At 43.5% G+C, this 12777-nt stretch overlaps 1 pseudogene across 1 annotated transcript; it reads right to left on the reverse strand.

The window, feature by feature from the left end:
* Positions 1 to 585: 585 nt before the first annotated feature.
* Positions 586 to 10988, reverse strand: LOC309638171 (H-2 class II histocompatibility antigen, E-S beta chain-like; annotated as a pseudogene). Its single transcript, XR_014268552.1, has 5 exons — positions 8247 to 10988; positions 3514 to 3782; positions 1633 to 1914; positions 767 to 878; positions 586 to 650 (listed from the first exon to the last, which is right to left on the reverse strand). The product of XR_014268552.1 is annotated as an H-2 class II histocompatibility antigen, E-S beta chain-like (transcript).
* Positions 10989 to 12777: the final 1789 nt, after the last annotated feature.

The following is a 12777-nucleotide window of genomic DNA, read 5'->3' on the forward strand; positions in this document are numbered from 1 at the left end:
GTCTTAACTTTACAAGCAGCTTTTTTCCCTCTCTCTGTCTCTCAGGACTTCATGTTAAAGCATTTCAGTAAGAAGGGGAAAAATTCTTAAGTCTCCCTGAGCCAAAGCCACTTTAGAGTTCAAACCCTCTGTTTAGTGGAGAGAAGAAGCTTTAATGTAAACTGCTTGATCAGAAGTCAGATCCAAAGTCTTTCTCATTATTTCTGTCTCCTGTCTTGTCACTTCTACCATCTCTTCTAGGGAGACTAAATATGATTCTAAAAGAGAGTTCAGCCTGTTGGCTGAAGTGCAGGGTGTTCTGGAAAAGGGGAGGGAAGATATATACTTAAAAGATACAGAGGTAAATCTAACCCCAAACACAATGTCCCCGGGCCCAGACCACTCTTCTAAGACTTCTCTAACACCACAACCCACTTCACATGATGCCAGGGTAGAGAGAACAGACACTGAGAGGATGAAGCTTCTGTCACACAAATCCAGTGTAATTTCATCACCCCTGTGTCTCTTCCTGCATTTGCCCCAGGATCTCCACCCAAAATCTCCATGCACGTTAACCTTTTTCTTATCTCTGCAGGCCATCACCTTTTATGTTTCAACCACAGCTAACCATGGACTGTCAATTTCTGGATTTCCAGGAAATCTGAGGTCAACTAGGTAAAGAAAGACTTTATACGGGGTCATTGATATACAGAGAACTAACCAAGCAAAGTCAGATTTCTTCCCCAAAACGTCTGTTGGGAGTCTCAGCTGCCAACAGGTTCCTTACCTTTCTGATTCCTGAAGTAGATGAACAGCCCCACCCCAAGGAAGAGCAGACCCAGAACAAAGCCCCCAGTTCCACTCAGCATCTTGCTCTGACTGACATTCAGACTGTGCCCCTGGGAAAAGAAGCTAGTTTTAGTGATTCTTATCCCAAATCCAACTTCTCTATTTCAGTCTCTAAGACTGAGAGCTTTGAGAATGGGGAAAGAAGGCTTCCCTGGAAGAAACAGAGTAATTGTCCATTCCTTGGAAAACATTTTAAAATCACACTGAGTAGCTTCAAGGTTAAGGCACTGAATTCATTTAAATATTACAGCCCTGACATAAGGCCACATGACTTCAGTATCTGATAGATGAGGACCCTGGGGCTGAATGAGGTTAAGGAGCTTGTCTAGGGTGACAGATACAATAAAAGGCAGAGCTGAGATTGGACTCCCCTCATGTCAGGAAGGTCCCTGCATTGTAGAGGATGTGCCCCTTCTCAGATCACAGTGAACATCTCAGAGCAACAGTGTCAGAAGTGCAAGCCCAGCCCGAGGCAGGGGACTGGTGCCTTGGGCAATGGGGTGACCATGAATTGTGATATCATGGAGGCTCAGGACAGGGACATCCCTTCTCTGCCTGCCAGGCAGAATTGTCTCACCAGTGGGTATAGGTATTTATAGAAACTATCAAAGGATATCTACAAACTATCAGAGGATTTCTATCACAGGATATCACAGGGCTACCCCCAGTAACTTGTGCTGAAAAAGAGAAGAACATGAAGCAAATAAAAATATGGTGCAGGGTGAGGAGAAACCTGACAATCAGTGGTAATCAAAGCCCCCTCCTTGGTGGCTGAGGAACTTATGAGGCCAGAAAGCGTCTCACTCCATTCCGCTGTGAGAGGGCTCGTCCGGCTGGGATGCTCCACATGGCAGGTGTAGACCTCTCCACTCTGAGGGACTGTTTCAAGCATCACCATGGTCTGGAAGGTCCAGTCCCCATTAGGGATCAGGCCTGTGGACACCACCCCAGCCTCCTCTTCCTGGCCGTTCCGGAACCACCTGACTTCAATGTGGCCTGGATAGAAACCATTCACAGAGCAGACCAGGAGGTTGTGGTGCTGCAGGGGCTGTGTCTTTGCAGGATACACAGTCACTGTAGGCGCCACTAGGAGAGAAAATGGTAGAGGGGATAAGTGAGGGAGACAGAGTAAGTCTCGTTGGTTGGCTGCCTTTCTACCATCAGTCTCCAGACCACACTGCAGTCTCAGGTAGGCCAGGCTGGCCATGTGGCCCAACTTTAGGAGTTAGTGCCATAAGCCTTGACTTTAATTCTTACAGCATGGGTCCATTAGATTTGAGAGATGTTGAGGAAATGTGTGTGTGTGTGTGTGTGTGTTTCATAGTATGAATAGTAATTCATTGTTAAATGGAAGTGTTTACAAACCTTTGCAAGGCATATAGTGTATTAATTAAAAGCATAATTTCTGAAGTCAGACTGCCTAGGTTGAAATCCAGGCTCTCCCTCTTAGTGATTGATCCTGGGAGAATTTTTACATTCTTCTGTGCCTCAGCTTTCTCACCTATAAAGGGGGATAATTATACTTAATTTACCTCTTAGCATTATGTGAGGATTAATGCACCTAAGGTATGTAAAACAATAACTGGAATTTAGTCTTCAATATATCAGAGCTATTTATTACCCTTGTTTAATTTGAAAGAAAATATGATTGAAAGCAGTGTGGATAAATTAGGGAACAGCAGGGGGTGTGTGTGGAGACAGAGGATGAAATCCTAGGAAAGCTGTCTCCAGGCACTCACACCTTAGAACACCTCAGAAAATGTTCTACCCCAGGAAGAAGGAAAGACACAGGTGAATCTCTAACTCTATGAGTTGAATCCCAAGAAAAACTTGAGTCCTGAAGGAGAGGGAAAGCAGGAAGGAAAGTCACTAATTAAAAAAAAATAATTCTTATAATTGTGTAACCCCAGAACCAGCTCCAAACTGGTTTGGAAACTATTCAGTTTCTAGCAAGATACTGAGGTTTTTTTCAGAGACCACAGAACAAAACCATGAGTCATGCAGCTGAAGCATGAGCAGAGGATAAAATTTTGACCTAGAGTCAAACACCCAGAGTCAAAGTTTCTCCCCTGACCATAGAACCAAAAGACTCAGACATGAAGCAAAAGGTCCATTGTCCAGGAAGATCAGGTACTGAAGCCCCTTTACCACACCTTTCCATAAATGTCCAAGTTCCAAAGCTCTTTTCTGGGTAGCACAACCACAGACACTTAAATTCCCTTCCCTCCTCCCTAACCAACCACCCCAATCAGTATTCCTCCATCTCCCCTCCCCCTTTCTCCCACCTCACCTTTCCCACAGCACCACCAAGGCTGCCTAGAACCATCCGTCCTTCCTGCATCCCTCCCCCCACACCTCCCTTCCCTCCCAGTCCTCCCAGACCCCAGGCCCCCTCCTCGCACCACATGCTCTCTCCCCTCTCACAATCACACACTGACAAGGTCACACACTGTCTCCCCGACAGCCTGCGAGACTCACTCCCTGTCTCACCCTCTCACAGTAACTTTCGCAACGTATAATGCTCACAATCCAACGCTCACCCAGACTGAGTCTTTGTCTCTGTTTCTGTCTCTCTCTGTCTCTGTCTCTGTCTCTCTCTCTCTCTCTCTCTCTCTCTCTCTCTCACACACACACACACACACACACACACCGCCTCCCCCTGGCCACCCGCCTGCCTCGGCTCACCTCGCCGCTGCCTCGTGAAGCTACCAATACCCCAGTAGCTGGATCTGCACACCGTGTCCACCTTGGCCCGCTTCTGCTCCATGAAGTCCTTCTGCTGGTTCCAGGACTCAGTGTCCGGCCTCCCCAGCTCGGTCACCGCTGTGAACTCCCCCGCATCACTGTCCAAGTGCACATCCTCCTGTGCGTTGTAGGTGTATCTGGCCAAGAACCACACCTGCTCCATCCCGTTGGAGAAATGACACTCACCTTAAACTCATGCATGAAAACTGCTGTGAGGACAGGAAGGATCTGGTCACTGGGCGGGCTCCTGGGAAATGACTGACTGCTACACCCACCAACGAGGGGAGCTCAAGCGCGGGTGGGAGCACTAGGACCCCCTTCATTAGCTCCACTGGCGCCCCCAACTACAAGCACCCCACGGGTTCATCTTTGATCTGCAGGGTCAAGCGAGACCATGGTGGGTGGAGTAGACCCCTCTGATCCCAAGGCATTGGGATGCAGTCAGCTCTGTACTTGGCTGGGGACCTCCAAGCCTGAGCGGGATCAGGATTTGCCCCATCACCACCTCCTCCTGAATGCCTCCACCAGAAAAACACTCTCTGCTTCCTCCTCTCACCCCACCACCCTTTAGCTGTTCCTGAAACACTTCCTTACCTAGTGCTGACCTTGTGCCAAGCCTGTGCTGCTGCCCCCGGGATTCCACAGAAGGAAAAACAAACATCTCCCCTACCTTCTAGGAGCATAAAATTTAGTGAAAGTGATGGACAAAACCCAACCACACAAGAATTAATTATACAGGAGCCAGAAATGTCACAAGAAAAGCATGGAGATCTAGAACAGAGAATAATTAATATTAAGGTGTCAGAGAAGTAGTCTCTGTAGAATGACATTTAAGATGTGACATGACACAACATTGAAAATCAACTATACTTCAATTTAAAAAAAAGATTTGACATGAAAGGTTAAGTTGATGTGGGGTGAGGGAAAGATGGGGGGGTGTATGTTTGGGAGAAAAAGAAGGCATATTTCAGGTAAAGGTAGTAGCATGTGTAAAAGCTTGAAAGAGATGAAGAGCTTCTGCAAGAAACCAGAAAAAAACATTTCACTAAGCACAGAGAGTGAGGAAGGGGGGTAAAAGATTCCACTGAAAAATCACAGAAGCCAGGTACTTAAAAGGCTTATGGGTGATGTTATGGTTTTGAATTTATGCTAAATGTAATGGGAAACTTTTGAAGAGTTTTAAGGAAATTAAAATCATGATCCCAATACACTTCTACCTTTTCTTTTCTGCATTTCCAAATCCAGATAGCTCAGAAAACCAAATTTTTAAAAATTTGGTGCCATAATTCACTTGGCAAATCTGACCTGATGAGGTAAGAGATCAAATATGTATCTGGAGGTGAGGGGGTGTGTTCTGTACATTGTAGGCTGTCTACCAGCATCCCTGGCCTCTACCCACTTGATGTCAGAAGAAACCTTCAGTGTAACAACCAAAAATGGCTCCAGATATTGCCAAATATTCGGGGGTCAAGGAGTAGGGGGAAGGAGTGGTGATCTGTCACTGGATGAGCTCCACTAGTATAAACCATCTGAAAATCTGTGGTCAAAAGTCACTGTTAATTATGGAGCACTGAGAATTACATTAAAAGTTTTGCCAATATTATATCTGTTGAAAATCTTGTTCCTATATGAAATTTCTAGTTTTCAAGAATCCAGCCCCAGTGGAGAGCTATATTTCCAGGGAAATAAATTCGAATATGGCTTACTTATTTCTTTGCCTTGCCAGCCAATTAAAAAGACATATAATTTATTCTTCAAATCATCTTCCTTCTTAATTTCTCTGCCACTTGTCCACTACTTATCTATAGTAGAAAACTACAGCCGCAGATATTTTATTCCTATTCAAAGCCCCAACTAATTCATTTTCTAACTTTGTCTCCTGCACCCAATAATACCAGTAGGCATCAAATTACCAGCCTTGGCCAGATGTAGAACTCTCTATTTCTGTAGTCAATTACCCTCAGTAAGGGAGAAAGTTAGAAGAAATAACATTCTCATATAGACAGTTTACAGAAAAAGAACAGGACCCCAGACTTTGAGTAGAGACCTTCACTTAGAAATGATGCCAGACAGGACAGGAATAAAGACGCAGATGTAGAGAATGCACTTGAGGACATGGGGAGGGCGAAGGGTAAGCTGGGATGAAGTGAGAGAGTGGCATGGACATATATACACTGCCAAATGTAAAATAGATAGCTAGTGGGAAGCAGCCGCATAGCACAGGGAGAGCAGCTCGGTGCTTTGTGACCACCTAGAGGAGTGGGATAGGGAGGGTGGGAGGGAGACGCAAGAGGGAGGGGATATGGGGATATATGTGTACGTATAGCTGATTCACTTTGTTGTACAGCAGAAACTAACACACCATTGTAAAGCAATTACACTCCAATAAAGATGTTAAAAAAAGAAAAAGAAATGATGCCAGAGAGAAGTGTGCTCTGGATCAGACCAGGTCTACTCACTATCCAGGAATTCTCTAATACCTCCCTGTCACATGGCAAAGTTAAAAAATAGCAAGCCACACAACAGTCTACCCCAAATCTGTTCACTTTATCTTTACTATTGTCTCTGTCACTACCACACTAAATGAAGCCACAAGCACATCTGCCCTGGAGAATTCTACCATGTTCCTAAATGGTGTCCCTGACTCCACTTGTGAACCTCTGGAATCCAGTCTCCACGCGGTAGCTAGGATTATTTTAAAAAATCAACAGACTGACTCTCCTTATAATCTCTCAGGAGCTTCACGTATCTCTGTAAATAAAAGTCAAAGTTCTCACCATGGCCATCAGAGCCTAATACGATTTGGCTCCTGACTTCCTCTCCGACCTCATCTTTTTCCACTCCCCAACCTTCTTGATTTGCTTCAGTCACTCTAACCTTCATTCTGTCCCTTAAACACAGCAAAGATCTTCCCACACTTCGTCCTTTCCGCTGCTCCCTCTCCCTGGAGCACTTGTCCCTCAGATCTCTCATGTGTCTGGTTTCTCATCATTTATGTCTCAATTGAGTGTCACCTTTTCATGGAGAGCTCCCTAGACACTTGAACTGAAGTCAGGTGAATACAATTCTCTCTGTTCTATAACCCTGATGTATTTTTTCAGAGTACTTATTGCTCTCTGAAATGTTTTTCCTTGTTAAATGTTTATTGGGTTGTTGTCTTCCTCTCTTGTCATTAGGTAAGTCCATGACAGTAGGGGACTTTCCTATGTTATTCAAATAGAATTCTCTGAGCCAAGAACAGAGCCCAGTATATAATAGTTGCTCAGAAAAACAAACAAACGAACAAATATTTGTGGTCAAAATGAATAAACCCAGTGTTCTGGAAATGGATTTTTGTGGGAATCCTGGGAAGCAAGAAAGGGCTCAGCTCCAAAACTCTTTTATTCTGATGACACATGATATTCTTTTCATTTCCTGGGAGAAATTCAGGCAAACTTCCTTTTCTCCTCCTACTAGTTAGAAGAAACATTCACAGGAAAGGAAAAGGTGATTGATCTGTTATAGTGCTAAGGGTCTGTGCAAACTTTGGGGATTTTCAGTAATGGTGATGACATAGCTGAGGAAAGAATAGGGAAGAAACAGAAGGAGAGGACACCAAACGTGACTAATTAAGGAAATCAAAGGGCATTATTAATGAACCTATGAAATTTGGGGCCAAGACCTGATAGGCCAATGAGTTCCCTTGAGTTGCTTATTGGCTTTCAGCCCAATGGGATGGAAACAACCTTCACATTCTCAGGACCCTACTCAGGGCTCATGGGTTACCATATGAAAATGTTGATATTTGACTACTTTTAACTTACAAAAACAGAATTTCTTATAATTTATTCTCTACTTGTTGAATCCCTTCACATGTGCTCAGGCCAGAGAATGGGGAGATGTAGGAGAAACTAATCATGTAGAAAGATTCAAAATAGATTTATAAAGAACACTAACCTATGTCTGGTTTTCGGAAGATGTCTTAAGTTCTTTAAGGCATCAAAGAACACCCCATAGATGCTCCTTATCTACAGGGTCATTCCAGGTACTAAGAATCCATGATTCAGCTCCAGGGTGCTTTACCCAGGAGAAATAGAGAGAAAACTAACTCCAACTTCTGTCAGAGAACCTCCAGGACAGGGATACAGGACATTTAAACATTGTGGTTCAGAGAGATAGGAAAACATATAATGAGGGATGCCCTTTGATAGTCTCACATATTAGGGAGAGACAGCAACATCATAGATCCTGTTAAGGATATAACACAGGATTTGTAGGAGAGATCTTTCTAATTCCTCGAGATTCCCTGTAAAATTTTCAGAGAAACTTTTCCTTTTTCTGACATAACTCAACATAATACAGGGAATTGCATGACGTGGAATTATTCTGACATCTTTACTTCTAAATCCTCTTAAGATCCTGAGGGAATGGGATGTAAGGCTGGAGAGGTTTTGTTGGAAGACAGTTGAGAAGAAATATCCCATATATATGGGGGCACCTTAAGCAGCACTCAGAAGGCAGGCATCCAAGGCCCTTTTGTTATGGTAGGAATGGAGGATCCATGTGATAAAGATAGGTGATGACTGAAGAAAATGTCACAATTTTTTAAGGGACGTGGTCTGGACACAGAGACAAAGGTAACTCGCTTTCTTCTCCCACCCACTATAGTTCACCCCCACAAGGTGCGCGCTTACTTCAGGTGTCCCTGGCCCAAGTGAGGGAAGTGCTCAGCACCATCAGTATCACTGTCAGAGCTGCCATCCAGTGAACCACAGACACATCATGCAGGGGAACAGGAGACGACAGAGCGTGAGAGAGCAGGTAAGTGTCACTCAGTGAGTACTAGGATGTTCCTCAATCCACATGACCAAACAATACTAACCAATGAACTCGTTGGTCCTGGATTGGGTGATCTCAGTGTTAGAAAAACCAGTCAACATCAGAGATGAATAACATCATCGTTTGCTGGTCAGAGATTCAATATGAAGGTCCTCTTCTGAAACTTAGAATTTCCTTCACTAAAAGGACTGTTTTAATTTAGTACTTTAAGGGTTTGATCCAGTTGTATCTGAGACATTTTAATTGGGCTCCTACTGTGAGCCAGTTCTGTGCTGGTCAGTGGTGTGTCACACGTTTGAGCCTTTTAGGAACATCATTTCTCTTACTTGAAGATAGAGATATTTTGACAAATATATGTGTGAGTGTGTGAGGAATTGAGGAAGTGGAGAGAAAATTATTGCATTTTAGGAGACCTTTAATCTGGTCCTTTTTTGCATCGTAATTTAGTGTTGTAGATTTGGGGGAATTACTTAACTTGTATAGTTGAAAACAAGGCACTTTGATTTTTCAGGTACATCAACACTGAAAACTTCTATGATTCTGCGGACAACTGAAAGAACAGCACCCCTGGTAACCGATGATGTGACAGAATTATAACTGTTGTATGGAGAGTATAGTCCATACCTCCTTACAGATAAGAATGTCTCCAATAAACCAGAGGAAATTGAAAGTTAGTCAATAATTTAACCTAAGTGAAAATGTTTTTCACGTTTGTCTCCTGATGCTATGACTGAGTTTAATGGCACCTCCAAAAAACGGAGAGAGAAAGGGGCTTATAGGAGGCAACCTACATGGAACGGAGGGTCTTGAAGGTACATTTGTAGCACTTAACCTAACAATGTAATAAAGCCAAGTGCCCAAATCATAGTATGCAAGGGGCTGAGAAATGGATAAAGGTCTCAGAGTCAGCCTTTGGCACAATAACTCAGCTTTAGAATGTAATATTTTATATAAAAAACAGTTCAATTCCTATTGCTGTTTCCCATTAGGATTTCCTCATTTTACTGGGGATATGTCCCTCATTATTCAACTTCTCTTGCTTTAACCTAAGAAAAGATATAAGAAGACTTTGCTAATGAATACATTACAGAGTGTTCAGGAAATAGAACATTATGGGAAAACTATGAATCATATCTTTTGATATAATCATATAATTTTAAACATATAAATCTATGTTAGATAATTATTACACATTATATTAGTATAAATGTAATATGTCAGATTTAGAATGAACTTTAGAGGCCAATTGTTTGCCTAAAGTTCAGCATTAATTCACACCCCACCCCAGTTCTTATAAGCATACATTCTTTGTGTGCATTAATAGTTCTAGTGACAATATTCACCATGCTGCAATAAAAATGACAATAATTAATTGAGCAAATTTGTGCTTTTTACTTTGTACCCAGAATTATATAAGGAACTTTTTATATATCTTTTTGAAATACAATTTTCACATCATTTCAGTGACTTTAGTACTCTTCCTAATCCTACAAATAGAGAGAATAAAATTATAGGTGGGGGTTAAAAACCTTTGCAAGGTTACAGGGCTAGAAAATAGTACACTCCAGACTGAGTCAAGATATATGTGACTCTAAACTACAGAAGCTCAAAGATTGCATCATACTACAACACAATCCATTTCTGTAGAGAATAGAGTCCTGTAGATTGAAACTACTCTCATCACTTTAATTCATGGATATATGTATCAGTAAAACTGCTCCTTTTAATTAATGACAACATTTTATATAAATTGAGACAGCTACTGTGTAACAATTCTAGTTTCTTCAAAAGATTCCCATCATCAGCATCCTTACTCTCCTCTGGAAATGAAAGATTTGCATTTATCTTATGTAATCACACCTATTGCTCCACATCAGTCTCCTTCAATTGAAGATAACAGTGGCCTCCAAATTCCTATATTCAATCTTCTTCTCAATTATTAATATAGACTTCTCAGCATAACAAATTGCAAGTTTGAACATTTTGGAAGAGAATAGAAATAGTATCACTTCCTTTAGAAAAATTTATTTCTATTAATATGGAAGTTTCATTTCTTGGAGTGGTTGGGTTGAAGCCACTATTGTCCATGGATTTGAGAAGAACCTATGTCCCTAGACCACAACGATAATTCAGTACTATTGAAAGTGGTGCAATTAACTAGTTGTGACATGTGATAATCTGGGAAATCCATGCTAAGGTTCACCTTAGATAATAGAATAAAACGAATGGCTTAATAAAAAGTAATGCTGGGAGGGAGACCTTCAAGATGGCGGAGGAGTAAGACATGGAGATCACCTTCCTCCTCACAAATACACCAGAAATACATCTACATGTGGAACAACTCTTACAGAACACCTACTGAACGCTGGCAGAAGACCTCAGACTTCCCAAAAGGCAAGAAAGTCCCCACTTACCTGGGTAGGGCAAAAGAAAAAAGAAAAAACAGAGACAAAAGAATAGGGATGGGACCTGCCCCAGTGGGAGGGAGCCGTGAAGGAGGAAAGGTTTCCACACACTAGGAAGCCCCTTCGCAGGCGGAGACTGCGGGTGGCAGAGGGGGGAAGCTTCGGAGCCACGGAGGAGAGCTCAGCCACAGGGGTGCGGAGGGCAAAGCGGAGAGATTCCCGCACAGAGGCTCGGCGCCGACCAGCACTCACCAGCCTGAGAGACTTGTCTGCTCACCCGCTGGGGTGGGCGGGGGCTGGGAGCTGTGGCTCGGGCTTCGGAGGTCGGATCCCAGGGAGAGGACTGGAGTTGGCTACGTGAACACAGCCTGAAGGGGCTAGTGAGCCACAGCTAGCCGGGAGGGAGTCCGGGAAAAAGTCTGGACCTGCTGAAGAGGCAAGAGACTTTTTCTTGCCTCTTTGTTTCGGGGTGCGTGAGGAGAGGGGATTCAGAGCACCACCTAAACGAGCTCCAGAGACGGGCGCAAGCTGTGGCTATCAGCGCAGACCCCAGAGACGGGCATGAGACGCTAAGGCTGCTGCTGCCACCACCAAGAAGCCTGTGTGCGAGCCCAGGTCACCATCCACACCTCCCCTCCCAGGAGCCTGTGCAGCCCACCACTGCCAGGGTCCCGTGATCCGGGGACAACTTCCCCGGGAGAACACATGGCGCCTCAGGCTGGTGCAACGTCACGCCGGCCTCTGCAGCCACAGGCTCGCCCCTCATCCGTACCCCTCCCTCCCCGCAGCCTGAGTGAGCCAGAGCCCCTGAATCAGCTGCTCCTTTAACCCTGTCCTGTGTGAGCGAAGAACAGACGCCCTCAGGCGACCTACATGCAGAGGCGGGGCCAAATCCGAAGCTGAACCCCGGGAGCTGTGGGAACAAAGAAGAGAAAGGGAAATCTCTCCCAGCAGCCTCAGAAGCAGCGGATTAAAACTCCACCAGCAACTTGATGTACCTGCATCTGTGGAATACCTGAATAGACAACAAATCATTCCAAAATTGAGGCAGTGGACTTTGTGAGCAACTGTAGACTTGGGGTTTGCTTTCGGGATCTAATTTGTTTCTGGTTTTATGTTTATCTTAGTTTAGTATTTAGAGATTTTATTCATTGGTAGATTTGTTTATTGATTTGGTTGCTCTCTTCCTTTTTTAATATATATATAGATATATGATTTTTTTCCTTTTTCTCTTTTTGTCAGTGTGTATGTGTATGCTTCTTTGTGTGATTTTGTCTGTATAGCTTTGCTTCTATCATTTGTCCTGATTCTTTCTGTCCGTTTTTTTTTATTTTATTTTTATTTTTAGTATAGTTTTTAGTGCTTTATATCATTGGTGGATTTTTTTTCTGGTTTGGTTACTCTCATCCTTCTTTCTTTTTCTTATATTTAATACTTTTTTAATTTTAATAACTTTATTTTATTTTTTTCTTTCATCTTTCTTTCTTTCATTTTTTCTCCCTTTTCTTCTAAGCCATGTGGCTGACACAGTCTTGGTGCTCTGGCCATGTGTCAGGCCTGTGCCTCTGAGGAGAGAGAGCCGAGTTCAGGACATTGGTCCACCAGAGACCTCCCAAATCCACATAACATCAAACAAGGAAAGCTCTCCCAGATATCTCCATCTCAATGTTAAGACCGAGCTCCACTCAACAACCAGCAAGTTACAGTGCTGGACACCCCATGCCAAACAACGAGCAAGACAGGAACACTACCCAACCCATTAGCAGAGAGGCTGCCTAAAATCATAAAAAGGTCACAGACACCCCAAAACACACCACAAGACATGGCCCTGCCCACCAGAAAGACAAGATCCAGCTCCACAAACCAGATCACAGGCACCAGTCTCCTCTACCAGGAAGCCTACACAAGCCACTAAACCAACCTCACCCACTGGGGGCAGACACCAAAAACAATGGGAACTATGAACCTGCAGACTGAGAAA

Source organism: Balaenoptera physalus (genome assembly GCF_965194825.1).
Source record: "Balaenoptera physalus genome assembly, chromosome: 11".
NCBI lineage: Eukaryota > Metazoa > Chordata > Mammalia > Artiodactyla > Balaenopteridae > Balaenoptera > Balaenoptera physalus.